This window comes from Agelaius tricolor, unplaced genomic scaffold, assembly GCF_023055355.1.
Source record: "Agelaius tricolor isolate 1412-34295 unplaced genomic scaffold, bAgeTri1.0.p SCAF_3, whole genome shotgun sequence".
Classification (NCBI taxonomy): domain Eukaryota; kingdom Metazoa; phylum Chordata; class Aves; order Passeriformes; family Icteridae; genus Agelaius; species Agelaius tricolor.
The window spans coordinates 41,546,416-41,563,592 of NW_027269263.1; the positions used below are offsets into that span (position 1 = coordinate 41,546,416).

Here is a 17,177-nt window from a genome sequence, read left to right on the forward strand (position 1 = left end):
TCAGCCTTGCCAGTGTGCCCTGCCAAACCCCAGATCCCTGCAACTCTCACCCATCAAGAAGTAGAAATGTCAGGTCTGAACTCAGGTATAAGGAGTTAGGAGAAAAATGTAGAAAAAAAAAACCAAACTCCTGCAGACCTACATGGATGGAGATAAATGAAATCCGATTAACGACGCCTCTTGTTCTTCTATTTTAATGTCCTGTGGAAAAGAAATTAGCATAGCAAATCCTGCTTTATCTCTGAAAGAAATTTCAGATCCTTAGTCTGAACCCCTCTCCTTTTTCCTGGAATAAAAAGCCAAAATGAAGATCTTGTCAGCTTCAGAGAGGAGATTTGTCACACATCAGTGGTTTGCAGGGGTGGGTGCCCACCCAGCCCTTTCTGCCTGGCCACAGGGACACCACTGCCACCCAGCCCTGCTCAGCTGCTGCCACCCCTGTGCTGGGCTTCAGCCTTACTTCCAGCAGCTTGCCAGGACTCCTGGATCATCTGAGCCCTCTGGACAGGGGCATTAAAACTTGAACATAGCTTCCTAAAATAGCCAAAGGACAATATAAATTGGAGGAAGATAATTCAATCGCATTACAAAGAATTGTGCAAATTACAATGAAGCAACTAATTTGTATTTAGCATGAAAGATATGAAACAATATAAACATCAAGATCACTTAAAAGAAACCTCTGGATGGGAAGCCAGAATTGTAGAAGCAATGGTCTCATTCATTTTGCCAAGCCTGCCGCAGATAAAAACCATCACTGTGCTCTGAAGAAGAGCTGCTAAGCACCCTTCCTCACTGGAGCTAAAAGCAGTGCATTTACAAAACTCACTTGTGTTTTTTACAGAAATAAACTTGTCATCTTATAAAACAGAATGGTCTTTTAAAAGAAGATGAAATATTTAACCTTCTCAAAGTCAGTGTCTATTCTCTTCTCTATGATTCCTCCTACAAAGATGTGAAACAAATCACAGGAAAATAAAGAAAAAAAAGGGAAAAAATCGAGGAGAATAACTGATTGGGAAAGGGTGTGTGCTTTTTCTGCAAGACCTTTGCATCTAGTCTGAATATGTTTCATTTTTATTCAGTTCTCGTGCAGGACACTAGGATTATATGTATCAACTTAATTCAGTGATAAGAAAATCCTTACTATAAATCCTACCATGTGGGACAAATCTGTCAAGATCTTGATTATCAAAACAAATGAACAGACAGTAAAATGTGACATACATAGCATACACTTTACATGATAAATTAGCCCTAGCACAACTGACACACATACTGTAAGGTGATGTTAAGGTTGTTACAGCAAGCAATGTCTTTCCTTCCCCAGCACCTGAATCACAAGTTTTCTGAGCCAATGGCTTCTAGCAAAAGATAAAAATTTTCTCTAGTTAAGCATTATCTGCATATAACAGAACATATTTCTCTGTCCCACTGTGGTCTCCTTCAAAAGTTACTACCTTTAAGAGTGACCTCACCCTGTCACTGGGGTGACTAGGCAGAAGCCCTAAGGTTGTTATTTGCCCCTTCAGCAGATGTGTTGGGGATTTATTGAAATGCTTTAGGGACCAGATAGTGATGATCAAACAAATTAGGAAACTCATGCAGTGAGCAACAACATTGTCAGCTCAGGGAAAACAAGAGTCCTGTCTCAATCTAGAGATCTGAATGGAAATGCAAATATTTTAGCTATTGAAAATTTTGGATGTTATATGTTCCTCAGAAATGGGCTGCCATGTAAGAACTGAGGTTTTTTCAGAAACATTCCCACTTTTGGTTGAAATTAAATTTGTAGGAAAAAACTCAGTGATTTCAAACTGGTGTGATTTCAGCATACTTCTCGTCCAAAACTGTGTTTGGAACTCCTAAAGCAGAAAATTAGGGATACATTTAAAGAAATGGAGTAAACCACAGTAAGAATTGAGTAAAATCTCTTTCTGTTAACAAGACATGACAATGCACCAAGAGCTCTCCTGCACAAAGACCAAAACACTGGAGAGACATTCCTGACACAAGGTGTTCAGAACCTACATCAGGACAGGCTCACCCTTGCTGCAAAAATTACAAATCTTTTGCAATAAGCTAGCTAACAGCTTCACTGCTTACTCCTCCCAGAAATCCACCAGAAATTCAAACTAGATTCACTTCTCCCAGCTTTCTCAACAAAACTCATAAACAAGTGTGTTCTCACTGACCTCAGAGGATGTGTCAAATAATCAAAAACTATTATTTAGCTGTTAATTTCTCTGATTACAGATTGTCTTTTTTCATTTAAGTTATGACATCCATATATTGATCACCAGCAGACCCAGCTATGACCAGATCAAAATCACCATGGGAAATGCTCAAGTTTCTGTATGTCTAGGAGGGACTGCAGAAGGCAATTGTGTCATCTTTCTACTGCCTACTGTAGTTCATTGTATAAGCATTTTGCAAAAGGTTACAATTCAACTGAAAAAATAAATCATTTAGGTGCTTTTCTGAACATGTGCTATCCTAATGGCAAGTTAAGTGATAAAATAAGAATGAGAAGCAAGGATCTTGAAAAACTGCTATCCTCAGCTGGTTTGTTTAAACCCTCTCTGTACTGTAGGTGAAGATTTATATAAAGATCTATTTTCTGTTTGAAAATACTTTTTATTCCTTCAGGTACAAGAAGAAGAGCAAACAATTCTATGCAAGTAAAAGAGATAATTTAAAAATAATTAAATTTAACTCATACCAAAAAACCCCTGGGAGTTAACTACTTACATAACAACAGAAGTCACGTTTAACATAGAATTTTTCATACAGAGGTATCAAAGTATCTCATAAAATCAGGTAAAGCTATCACCATTTTATAATGTGTGAATAATGAAGAAATCTAGCAAGGCATAACATTGAAATATGACAAATGATTTTCAAAACTTTGCACCAGTGTAAAAAGTACCAAGAAACCCCATAGTGAGGGAGCTGCCCGGCACCAGGCAGGTGATGGCACACACACCAGAGGATGGCATCCAATGAGCCGTTTGGGATAACAAAACCATTTTGAGATTTTTATATACGTTGCAAAGAAACAAAACCAGTACGATATTAAATCCGACCTTGAACGAAAAATGCAGCTCTTAGAATAGGCTGCAATGAACACATATAAAATTCATATCAGCTTCCAGCCAGCAACACAAACCTATGCAGTTTTACCACATTTTTTTCTTTTCTTCCGTCCTGTATTGTATGGTGAGATTTTAATTTTGCATAATCTGCTTTGTATTTCCTTTTTCCTACACCCTGCATAAATTCCATGCTTTGCCACAGCTCTGCATTTATCTCCCAATTCACCCATCCATGACTCCAAACAGGTCCCTACTGCTGTGCACTGCTTTTGTTCATCACATCCTGCTCCTTCCCAGCTCTTCTCTACTTTACTTCCCTTTACCCTTGGCTTCAGAACTTCCCCACCATTATTCCTCCTGTGCCCTTCCCAAGAGCTGAACTCTAAAATAACCGAGGAGAGGAGAGGCAGCCAAAACCTTTGGAGTAGCCTGGGCTCAGCTACACGTGCCCCTGGGGCTGCTCCCCATGACTGTGCCAGCTTGGATATTACAACAAGTAACAGCTACACACCTGTTTTCCCAGTGCTCAGCAAAATAAACCAGGATGCCAGGGCCACAGGTTTAATTGATTCTCTTTGTCTTTCACCCTGCTTCAGAAGTCAGTCTGATCAATGCTATTTTACACTCTCCACTGCAAGCTTTACTGATCTAACCTCTGACTAAACACAGATTCATCAAAGCAGCACCAGGGGATGCAATATTTATCCTTTGCAACACACAGGGAATGTCATGTTACAACTTCCTCCTGGCTTTCCTCTTCTATTAGGAGAGGAGGGGAAGGAGGAATGGAAGGAGGACTTGCACAGCTGAAGTGAGTGCTGGCACTGGAAACTAATGTTGTGTATTTATCCACTCACATTAAGTATGGAAGAGGCAGTCACAGTTCGTGTTCCCTTGGCACTCTTGAAATTCTTTTCCTTTCCATCTTCCAGAGGGTGACAGAAAATAGCAGTTACTGACAAATGCTGGGGGAAAGCACAAGACCTAACCAATAAATATTATATGCATCTATATCTCTAAAACTCTCCTTCAAGTCTAAACAAAGTAAATATGAGAATCCCCAGAGGAAGTCATGGAAGCTGCCAATTCCTTTCAGAAAGGCAAATAAATGAATTTTCTTGATGCTTCCCTACATTTCTTCAATAATCTGAATAAAAGTTGCCAGCTAGGACACAGCAGAACACATTCACTTGCCGACACGAGCCAGCCTTTCCCTTGTCAAGTGCCGAGGTGGGAAGGGAGGCAATCACTGAGGCTGTGGGAGCATTGCCCTGGCAGTGCCACACTGGAGGTATCCAGCAGACACGCTCACAAAGAAATAAGGCTTTGTCATGTCACATAGGGGAGAAGATTACTTCTAATAAAAAGACAACATCTAGAAGGATTCCTATGTGAACCTGGTGTAAAAAGTTCTACCACTTCAAGCACCTACTGGTTTCCTCTCCAGCCATCTGCTCTTTCTCTTTCTTAGCTTGTTATCTGGATGCAGTTTTCTCAACAACAGTTTCTCAGTTCTATTCAATGGTGGGTCTATTGATGACTCCTTTAGTGCCTTCTCCATATAGACATGATTGTTTTGCCATATGAAATCAAAGGAAGGTTGAACTACAGCACAGCTTGGCTATTGTCAATCCTGCCAGCTGTTGATTGAATATTTCAATTTTGAGTAGTTTTGCTGAGATAACATATTTTTAATCACTTCCTATTCAAGGTGCTCACCTTCACCACCAGAGACCCAGATATTAAAAGCTTATCTGTCATTCTTTCCTATCACTGTCCTGGCTTCCATAGCCCTTACCTTGTCTTTCCAAACTTTTTTTTTTTGTAACTCATCTTTACTTAATTTTTAAAAAAATAATGTAACATTCTTCCCCTTTCAACTCTCTTCCGCTCTTTATGAAGATCTTTAACTTGGGCATAAACGTCCTGGTTTTTTCCTATGCCAAACCTCTTGTGGGATCTCATTCCTATATCTCCAAATATTTATTTCTGTCAAGGATTCCTTCTTCATCAGGTCCCTTACTATGAAATCTTGACTCCTTCTCTGCTAAAACTGAGTTCTGAGTTTCTCAACAGATAGTGAACAGCAACCTCCTGAACCTCTGTCTTCTCTGAACTCAGTACGTTGGAGAACATCAAAGAAACAGGCCTCAAATAGATCTATTCCAGGAAATTTGTTCCCAAACCTGACATATTACTGGAATACAATCTAAACTTAAACAGCAAGTGGATGATTTTACTAGCAACTGAGAGCCAGAAATTAGGACCCGCAAGTATTTCTGATGACTTGAACAACTGAAAATGTTTTCATGTAGAACACACACTGAGCCTGTAACTGAATGTGCTGTAATCAAACAAGCTCTCAAAAGCTGAGAGCAAGTGCTTACCTCAAGAAATCATAGTAGGGCATCAAATAACTGAGAGTTTGAAGTCACCACCCTGAGTACTTACAGTTCAACCTCTGGGTGCAAAACAAGGACAGTGTGCCTTCTCATTTCTCATGCTAATACCTAAGGTATCACTTCATGTAATTACTACTATATTTGCAAAATGAACCACAAATCTCCCTTCAAAAGGCACGTGTTTTTCACAGAAACCCATGAAAATTGACCTGATTATTCACCACATTCCCCAGCACAAACTACCGAAAGCTTCAGCCTGCGGCCCTGCGTGCATCTGCCCTATGCTGTGTGCTAATTGAACCACGGATGTGCTGAAACAGTCAGCTGGAAAAGAGCCAACTTATCTTTGTGCTCCAAAAGAATTTTTAAAAGAAAAGGAAACTCCTGTTGTGAATTATGAGAATGAGAATCCTTCAAATACTGCTAATAGAGTGATAAGAATTACCTTTTATTCATGTTTGTAATACTCCTATCAGCAAGGACTTACCCTCTCTCCCTGAGCTTCAATTTAAGATTTTTTTTTTACAGAATTGCTTTCCAGAGATACATATTAGCACATTTTTTTCAAAACAGATAAATACTGCCAAAATAATTACTAAACACATCTTTTCCTGCAAAGCCAACCAAGGTCTCAGTTCTGAAAACTTGTGTTATTAATGAATGGCACACTGCTGCAAACTAATTGTATGTAAAGTCAATGGATGCATGTTTAAGAATTTTAATTACTGTTCTGTGATTGCTTTATATTCAATACGTAACATAAAGGTAACAAAGCCTTTATGATGATAAGCAGTTTAATTAGAAAGCCAAGATAAGAAAAAAATGCCTTTAAAGTTACAGAATTTGTTCATGCTGGCCATGTGATAACTGGAGTACATGGTTTCTCTTGGTATTTTAAAATATGAAAAGCTAATTCTACCTAAACCTTTGTTTCCTCACACTACTTGAACTGCCTTATCTGCCATTTTCTTCTCCCTCTTATGGGTGCCAAGAGCACAGTTTAATTAGCTGACAAACCTCAGTGTGTGAGCAGGTCCCCACGAGCCCCGCGCTCCACGGCGGGCGCAAGCGCTGCGGTGAGCTGAGAGCAGCCTGGGCCGCGCACTGGCCGCGAGCACTCACCCTTTCAGCAAACTCACCCTTTCAGCAAACTGTCTCGGAGGATGGCCATTGATTTCCTAGTTATTATGAACATGGAATTATTGGATGACAGATGATAGAGTGTTAGGTCCTACAAGTATTTTCCCAAATGGGCTATCCAGCCAGTGTTGCCGTGGCAACGAGGCTGTTTGACAGCGCTTATGACAAAGAAGTCTTTGCTCAGAATTCGGCTACAAAAGAGCTCCTTGCTTCCTATCATATCCTCCCTGGTTTTATCCAGCATCTCCTTACTGCCCCCCTAGCCTGTGCCTCCAGTTGGCTGTCCCAACACCAGCCAGGGTATGGCACTGCTGACAGCCTTTAGTCCCTCCAGGAGAGCACCCTGCCCACGATGAGACGTGACACTTTTGCCTATGATAATACCTATTCTCCTAAGGTGAAATATTAAGTCTGTCAGTCCTGAATCCACTGGCAACACAAGTTCTGCATCAGAACACACAACTGAAGGCCTAGGAGGAATCATGCTAACAAATCAGCCATTGTCTTGCACAGTTAAAAGTTAAATTTCTTCACCTTCCAGCCTTGACTCTTTCTTTGCTTGGAGGTTTCTTTAAGCCTTTTTTCTACTAGCAGGACAACACTTGAACACTTTAAAATAAAACCCAGCTACCCACCTTCTCCAAGTGCTGTCATATTTGCTCAAAATTTCTGATAATTTCAGAAAATGCCTCTCCTTTGAGCTTCTGACTCCAAAAAAAGCTGTTTCACAAATCCAAAATTACATGCAATAACAGGTTATTTCACTTAAATGGGCTCACCCCCTTTTAATTCACTGGACGGTTTTTCAGAAAGACAGTGACAGGAGAGGGAATTACTGAAGAACAGCATGAATAGCTCAGGCTGGTTGCAGCAAACTACCATAAAGCTGCAGCCAGAAAGCCTCATGTGCCTGGGCTTTGCTGCCCAGGATGGCAACTGCTCTTCACCACACACAGTTACCACCCTTTTCCACTCCGTCTCAGTCCACAATGAATTTTGCTGTACTTTCTTCCCAGCCTGGGTGAGATGAGAAGCATCTCAGCTGCCATTGCTTGAGTTAAGTGGGTAGGAAAATATTTATTAAATCTACTAATATTTTCAAGAGGCATCAAGTTACCTCTCCCCAGGTGTACTACTTGGAAAAGTACACCTGGGAAAGCTGGAACGAGGCCCCATTGTGAAAATACAAGTTAAAAATGTGCCCAGATATTCCCTGATATCCGTAACAAGTGAGAGGGTTTTTTTCTTCCAATCTCCAATAAAAATCTATCCCAAAAGGTGTGGTTTCTGTCAAGATGGAAAAGTACAACTAAAAACCTTTAAAGCACACACCATTAATTGGGGCAAGTACTGATGAGATTCCCAGGAGAAACTGAGGACTAGTTATAGAATGAGAAAAGTGAGGTATGTGTCTGCAATGAAGCTTAAATGTTCAGTCTGTGCCAACTATCTTGTTTCTGTCTAGAAATACTTTAAGTCTTAAAATACTTGTAAGTTCATTAAAAAAAATATTCCTGGTACAGCCACATCTGCTCCTAGCAGCACTTTTATAGGACAGCTTCAATTAGAGTTGGCTCTTGATGAGCCTCATCTAGGCTGTGCTGCACAAAGCAATAAACAAGGCACTGAAAGCACATGGAAAGCTGCAGCTTCATGCTGCCATCAGCCCCCACTGTCATATTTTCTCTCTTTTCATACCCTCCTTCTAGCATAAGCAAAGCTGTAAATGTTTTAGGGCTCTGTGATAGTCCCTGAGAAAAACAGGGAGCATATGTAATGTATTTTCACATGGAAAAAAAAAATGGAGATCCTAATTTCTAAAGTGTGCCTTCTGTCCAAAGTATACCCTTGACACCAACTCGGCTGTGATGCAAATCACTTTACAGAGATTACTCAGCCATAGATGATTCCAAGGTACCATCAGAAGGGTATTAGTCAACAATTTCTCATGAAGTCCAATTACATGTTTTCTATATAATTCCCTGACTACCCACTAAAATTTTGCTGATATTAGCCCATCTAAAAGGCATTCCAGGGACCAGGAGCACAGATAATATCCATTACAAAACCATTCTGTGGTTTCTGTCAAATCTAAGTTAAATGCTCTATAGGGACTGGAAAGCTGCTACGAAATTGCAGATTCAGGATCTATACAAAACAAAGACAATATGTCAATATACTCTTATTTTTAAACAGAGAGAGACATTCAAGTATGTGAAGACCGAGCTGCAAAGGAGGCATCCAATGGCATAACATGCATTCCCTCTGAGTACCACTGTGATGTAACTTTGAGGATGTGCCTAGCCCATAGACATAATTGATGTCATCTGGATTTTCTCAAATTTCTCATGCAAATACAAAATCAGTACCAAATGCATGTAATTATCAATAGGGGAAAAAAGGTAGGGTTTTTTTGGTAAAATCCTTTTCTCTTCTCTTTTCAATTAAATTGTCAAAACGTGTCCCTTCTGAAGACATTTAAATGACCAGATGGTTCAAGGCACAGGTAATGGTACAAACCCCCTCACCTGAAGGTCATAAATTTGCCTTCAACCTCAGCTGGTAGTGACTAAACTTTACTATGACCACACAGCTGTTTAATGTTCTATCTGAAACAAGCCAGCAGTTTCAGCCAAGGTGCTACTGGGCACGTGTTTGCATTATTAAAACACACCACTCCTTTCAATAGCACTGTTGGGAGTGCCAGCAAAGAGGCCAAGGATGGAGTGGACTTGGGGACTGCATATGTTGTTCTGAATGAGAATCAGAAAGCTTTGGCTACTTTGGGATTGATGAGTAACAGAGAGAAACATAAGCTATCCTTGATTTCACTGAACTTGTTCTAGGAAGAAGATAGGAGCTCTCCACCTTGTCATAAGCAGCCAAATCTTTCTTAAATCTTTCAATTCTTATCAAGAATTCCTTATCTCATATAAATTTTCATATAACCAAAAAAATCTGAAAGACTTCAAGGTGGAAACAAGTGCCTTTAAATAAAAGACCAGTATTTTGGAGGGGGAGGGAGGTGACAAGGGCATTCATTTTGGGTCTTGTACTGCCTTTATACACTGTTTGCCAAAATAGAAGAGGCAAACTGTAATTAAAAAAAAAAAAAAGAAACTGGAAAAGAGAAAACCTGTGAAGCCTTAAAAAAAGTATATTTCTTATTTGTGGGATCTCCAGGGAAACAACTGCTGCTTTATTGATTTGTGCTACAAAAATAGTATAAGAGAGTAAAGGACTGAAATGAAACTTAATGTAAACAAATCAACCTAACTAGTATCTTTAATTGAAGTCAGTGCAGGTAGCTCATAGTCAGTGTCCCAGAAAGTAGGGGATCAGCTCCAGCATTTTTTCTTAAGACAACAGTGGCAAGCTACTCATCAGGGCATCCTGACGAACAACTGTTCCAAAAACTTATATTCACTGTACTATCTCCCCCTTGGCTTCATGTAGAAGGGAGCATGTTGCTTCTGTCAAGATGAGAAGTTTTGGGGCCATTCATGGGCCAAAGGAAGCAGGAAGAATTTTACTGGAGCTATTACCCTCACTTGGCAAAGTTTTTAGAAGTAAGATTTTCAAGGATGTGAAAGAAAATAGTAATTTGATAATATTTGGCCAAGTTAGTGGAGAAAAAATGTACAGAGAATGGCTTTCAAAAGAGATTTAGTGTGCTGCTGAAGCTGTTAAGTTGAAAAAAAATTCTGCTAAGTTGGGAAAATGGGTGCTAAGGAATATCCCTTCTTTGCTTCACTGAAAGTCGCCTGAAGTGATCTTATATGATTAAGACTCTGAAAAGTGAATGAAGAAAGTGAAAGGCTACTTCCTCCAAACACTTCAATTTTAAAATCCTGATTACAGTCTTAGTACAGTACAATGCTGTATAAACACAGTTGTTTAAAGATAACACTAGTTAACCTTATTTTGCTACGGGCAATCCCAGCAAGCTTTAAAACCAAAAAGAATACATTTGCTCATGAGGCAAAATTTTCCTATAACATAAATAGCAAATTCAATCTGCTGTTAAAAAAACTACTCTGTTTTAAAAGCAATTAAGAAGGGCATTTCCCCCCCAGATTGACTTGTCAATCCTATTAGACCAAATTCTAATTAAGGGTGGAAAAGTGACTATTTTATCTGCCAAATGAAAATAATTTAGTGTGAGTTAATGAGGACTGGCTCATAACTGATTAGTCATTTTGATTCTGGCTTGTTACAGTGGTAGAAATTACTTTCAAAGGATACAGTAGGATCAGCAGTGATTTTCACTCATTTGAAAAACAAACTGAGCTTTCCTTTGTGACCAGATTTGGCATAAAAATACCTGAAAACAGGAACAAGATAGGTGCAACAGCTTACAGCTTGTTTTGAAAACATAAACTACTTTGAATGATAATAATAACATCTAAATTATTAAGACCTGGCAGTCTTTTCTCCATATCACACTTTGAACAAGTAACCTTTGACTAACAAAGGCCAAATATCACTATGAAAGAGGATTGACCGACCTCACAAATCTTTACTTACCTGAGCAGATTTGCATCACCATTCTACAATGTCACACAGGGATGCTCACGTGAAGATTTCTAAAATCAAGTTTATATGTGTTATCATGTACATTTTTAGAAACCAAGCTCATGTCAATGTGCAATAGCAAATGCTGCATGAGAATAACAAGCCCTGCTAGTCCTTCACAAATGGATAAGGAGTTGCTCAGGTGGCTCAGAAGGCATCCCAGGGCAGCTGGCCTTCAGTGTGCCAGGACACAGCACTGCACAAAGCAAAAATACCTTAAAAGAGCTCACCTACACCTGCTTAATTTCTTACATCCTGGATAACTCTGTGGTTGTGTAAGAATTTGCATTTCTCAATATCACTTGAAAACATTCAATTCTTTCATGACAACTGATGTATTCTACTCCTGTGGCACCTCACCCGTCCTTGAGAACCATGCAGAGATGGAGTGATGACATTTCACTTTCAACGTTATGTGTAAAGACACAAACTAATGTCAAACAAAATCCTAAAGCCAGATTATTGGATGCCTGAAAACTCATCTCATTTTCTCATATGGACACAGGTACCAAAATGATTAATGATTTCTGGCTTCAGAAAAATAAAGTAAAAACAATTAAGTCAAGATTGAACTGGTCATTTCACTACCCCAAGAAACCAGATTTATGACAGATTTATTTCAATTGAAGCAGGCAGGTCTTTTCAGTTAATTGCCACTATTACAACAAAGTAACTCTTCTACTTGGTCTGTACAAGTCCCAAAGGCCATAGCTTGGTTTATTCTTAACATCAACCACCACTGAGACATTACCTGGCTAATATTATTCATGCCTAATTTTATTTTGGTATCATGACTTTTAGTAGCTGATCTTCTCCAGAATCGAAAACAAAACCTGGAGAATAGAGGTAAGAAAAAACCTAAAACCTCTCTGAGTACGTGGAAGACAATCTTTTCAAGATGTTTAGGCTCTTAAAAATTCAGAAATATACTTTAAGTTCCTCAAGTACCTGATCAGTTCCTCCTGAACTTTAAACATCTCCCAGCATCCCAATAACTCTGAAATCAGACCACGACAATTATTTGCTTAAAAAACACGATAGTAAGGTAGTAAACAACATTCCAATACTTTAAAATGACAATTGATATTCTACCTGAAACAAATACTGTTTGCTCTTGTCCCCTCTCAGCAATAATTCAGTATTTAGATTTGGCATTGAAAAATACACTATCTTCACTTCGTGACATAATGTGGCATATAAACCTTTATTCAAGGTACATCACATGGACAAAGGGAGTTTGTTGGGCTCTTCATAGTACATTTTTATATTCACCTGCACTTCTAGTTTAAAGGCAGCATCCATAATAAGTCAAAATTAATGGGGATGTGAAAGAATCAGAGAAAAACTTTGGGTATTTCTTGTAGCCTATTTACATGCAAGTTTCACAAAGGCTTAGAATAAAATAATTAGATCCTTACATAGGGCTGTACTTACATATAATGCTGCATCAAGTTTTTAGTATTAGATACATGTCCATAATCACCATGATATGATGTTCATCATGCTAATTGTGTGCAGGTCACTGCAATTGGAGCAAGGCACACAAGGCCACTGTGGCACTCCACTGTATCCCAGAGCCAAGTGCTGGGCAGGGCTGTGCCACATGCCATCCTACCTGTCAGAAATCTGTAACTCCACCTGCTCTAGTCCACCTGCAAGAGAGAAATAAACTTTGCCCCTCAACCAGGATATTTCCTAAGCACCAGCTTCCAATTTCAGTTAAGGAAACAGATCCTTCAGTTTTAAAAGTGTGCAGCATGTTCATTGCTCTTTAATTTCACATAGTCCCCTGAAGCACTTTACTACTGAACAGCCTTTAATATGATTTGAAACAGATACCACTCCAGGGCTTTCTCATCTTCATCACTTGTTTGTTTTGACCTTGACATTTATTCAATTAGAACTGATTTGCCGATCATGCACAACGCGTCCTAAAGTCCATTTTCATACACCAGCGCATAGGCCCATCCAGTTAGCAATGATCTTTCCATATGCCCAAAGTGAAAATCTACAAAACCAAGGAGCTTATAAAATAGCCAAGGTGTCTGTCACAAAGCATCTTCCATTTTCTTTCCTACCATTGCTCTCAGTAAATGGAAAATAAGAGAAGCTATGAAACCTCTTTTGGCAAATAATAAGTTCCAGCACGGCCCAACTGTCAGATTAATCAGCTCCCTGAAATTTGCCTCAGGAGGAAGAAAAAGAAGGAATGGTTCACATTCAGGAAAGCAGGATTCATCCCATGAATATTATGGCAGCTCCTCCACAGCTGAGGAAGAGAGGGGAGCACACAGGCCCTATCACATCTCTGTCACATGCTCAGTGCTGGGAGAGGAAGAATTGTAAAAATTGTCAAGTACCATTCACAAATTTATGCCTGTGGAGTTGTTCCTTCTGGAAGAGAACCAAATAACTCATACTTTTTGAAAATTGCTTGTGACAGCTTCTCAGTCTGCTTCAGGCTGGCTCTCAGTGATGATTTGTATTTTCATATACTTCTCATACATTAAGAAATTTACACCTGTCAGGTCCTGACAGAGTGTCTCCATCTTCAACCTTTTCAGGGAAAATTCTTTGCTTGCAGACATTATCCAAATAAGTTTCTATCAGAAGTCTGGGTGACATAACAGGTGGGGGTCTAAGAAATATGCAGCAGGCAAGCACAGAATTTTAATGAGAAACAGGGGCTTCTGCACTGGCATAAAAGGGATGGAAATTAAAGTACTGATTCCTGTCACTTTAAACTGCTCATAAAGCCTATGGGTAATTCTTAGGGGAAGACATAAATGCCCACTACAGAACTTTCTTTACTACCCAGGCTTATATCAGAATTTTTATTTCTATTTATGGAATCATGCTTGGGGTCAGAAAAGCAGCTCAGAGAACAAGACTCTTCTTAAATAAGCAGGAGAATGATCATCCCTGCTGGTACACTTCTTGACAGCAAAACATGCCTGCTCCCCACAGCCAAAGTGGCCAGAAGAGAGACAGAAGCATGTGAGGGATGTGAGACATGCTCTGGCATGGGACTCCTTGTGCATTCAGCCAAGCCCTAACCTGATAATCCTCAGAAAGCTCAGACCAATGAAGACACTTACTATTCACCACAGAAATATTACATTTTTAAGAACCTGTCAGAAAAAATGTGAACTTTGTGGCTCAGAGTCAGTGCTGTGTCAAGTACCAGAGTCCTCAGCCCAAGTATTTTGATGAGAAGACCCACAGCTGTATTTCCAGCTCAGACAATGCATGCTTGCCACGTGGCCAGCAGCATCCTGGTGCAGCAGCTCCTTCAAAATAGCCCACATATGTCTGCAAGGACAAGGGACAACTGTCTGCAAATCCTTCCCTTCACCTCCCTGTTCCTCAGGATGCAGGATGTTTCACTCCACAACTGCTCACAATACTTCTTTTTCACATGGGAGACAGAATTTGCAAGGAATGCAGGGTGACATGATAGCAAGAGGGAGCGGGCAGAGATGACAGCATTGCTTGTGTAAGAAAAGCAGTGTGGGACACCTGGTCAGGACCATACCTCCACTGGATGGGGATGCCATGTGTCAGAGGCCAACAGAACTTGGGTCAGGAGCACGAGGAAGGGAAGCAAACATCACTCAGTGTTTGTTTCTGACCTCTTTTTATTGCTGGCTGAATGAAGACCTAGACAGGATGTCCAGAGAGGGCTTCTGGCTTGCCTCACCCTTTGGCACTGGAGATGAAGGGTTGTCAAGAGCACTGGCAGTTTTGTTATGCTCCAGTCAGCAGCAAGCAGAAGACAGAGCACCCACCTTGTTCACCTGTCCCCCCCAAGCTCCTTTCTCACTTCCCTGAGAAATTACTCCATAGGTAAAATAAAAGAAAGAATATGCTGCAGATGGCAAGGACCACAAGGCAACACCACACCTCTCCTGCCTTCCTCCCTAGGAGAGCCAACATTTGCATTCTCTCTAACATTGTAAGGCAAGTTATTTCACACCTATTCCTGCTGCAACTAACCATAGTAACACTGCTGGACAGTAATACTTAATTGCCATTACTTTTATAGTTTAATGAATGGCTGGATTACCAATGCTGAAAAGACATAATTTGTCAACTGTAAATTAGTGTTGTTCAAATTAACTTTGGACCATGGAGAGGGCTTCTAATGTCACTCATTTATTCCACACTTACTGCCCCTGTTCTGTAATTGATGTGCTAACTACTAAATTATTTGATTTCTTCAATCTTTTTTAATTCTTTATTACTCGATACTTTCTGTTGTACTTGAATGATCTGCCATGCCCAGCTCTTCCAAATAAAGGGCTTTGTTAAAAATCCTAATGAACCACTCAACAGATTAATTTTTCTCCTTGTACAACACCTTCTTCAAGCCTCTCTTCTCCCTTTGATTGCAGAAGGAACCAAACCTCCAATATCTACATTAGTTCTTGAACCATCTTTCTTGTTCAGGCAAGATTGCCAAGATTGCTTTTTTCCAGCAAGTTTTAAGGGTAAAAGTAACTGTAACATACATGCACATAGTGCTGGAGTGAGATGAGACACTCATGGACTTGGCTTGAAAGTTTCCAAAAAGGTCACTTCAGTCCCAAAGACAGTCAAACCACCTCCATTAACAGCACAGTCAGCTACTTGTTGGCATTAGCTTTTTCAAAAGGCCACTTTGAGGTTCAGGCTACTGAATGCAGATTCCAACTTTATTTCATCTAGAGATGCTTAAACAATTCAAAACTTTTTTTGTGTGTGCAAAGATTTCTGAAGTTAATTGCCACGTTTAGATAGATTTTTATGAAAATACTGCTTTACCTAACTGGAAAAGTACTTCATCACATGCAAAATGAAGCATTTCTTTCAGGTTTCATTGTTCTTTGTAAAAGCCCATAGATGAGCATCTTTTTTTTCTTAAAAGATGTCAGTTGTGAAGTACTGAAGTAAGGGGTGATACATATCTGAATGCACACACACACACACAAAAAAAGAAATTGTATCATCCTGTATCAAATGAATGTTAATTTGCAATTAATTTAATTAAAAATTAACAAATATTTGTAAAATAAAAAATTAACAAATATTTGTAAGTGGAGACTTTCTATTCAAAGATACAGCAGCCTGTCAGTCAAGGCACAGCTGATGAACACCTGCTCTAATTCTATATACAGCATAAAGCCTAATTGTTTTGTCATTCTTGCTTATCTAAGGGAGCCTAATCACAGGATTTGAGGATGTGCCAGCATAAGGGCTTGGAATATGTTGAAATTGGTCTGAACATCATGTAATGAAAAAACTGGATGAGGGCAAAAAGACATGAAAAAAAAAAACAAAATAAGAAATATAATAAATACAGTAAGTATTGCAGGATTTTATCCACTTTTTTTTTTTAAAGTGGCATCTTTATTTGTATTGGGAAAAAAGAAAGAAACTCCCTTTAAATGTCAAAGCAGACAAAACTACATTGGGGAAAGTTTGAAATGCCATGAAATGGGAAAAAAACCCCAAACACACAAATATGCAAAGAAACTGATTGAAATGAAAAATACAGGCAAAATAGAGAGTAAATGAGAGTAAAAGCAGCTATGGTAAAAGTATTTGTGGCTGAGAGAAGGAGGCAAATGCAAAAAACTGTGTGAGATCCTTCTGACACAGATGTTAAAAATTAGTGTTGCAAATGAAGTCAGAGTGAGAACAGCAAATTTGGCATGTTGGGTCTACAGGAGTGCAAAAATCCATGTTTGTCACCATTAGTGATTGACTGGTGCACATTCACATCATAACAACCTCCACTTCTTTTCTAATAAACCAATATCTTTCAATCTCAAACACTGAAAACTTGCTTTTGATTTTTTAATGGAGGAGATGACCTTCCTTTGTCCTCTTAAAATACTAAAACCAAAACCCCTGAAACAGCTACAGTGCAGTAGCTTGAAAATGATCAGTTCACCCACATAGAGTGAAAGGAAGATTCTAAGCC

At 39.4% G+C, this 17,177-nt stretch overlaps 1 protein-coding gene across 1 annotated transcript in view; it reads right to left on the reverse strand.

The window, feature by feature from the left end:
• The window catches only part of PDZRN4 (PDZ domain containing ring finger 4), a 230,693-nt gene that overhangs the window by 105,191 nt on the left and 108,325 nt on the right, over nt 1–17,177 (reverse strand). The gene's annotated exons all lie outside the window — the stretch shown is intronic.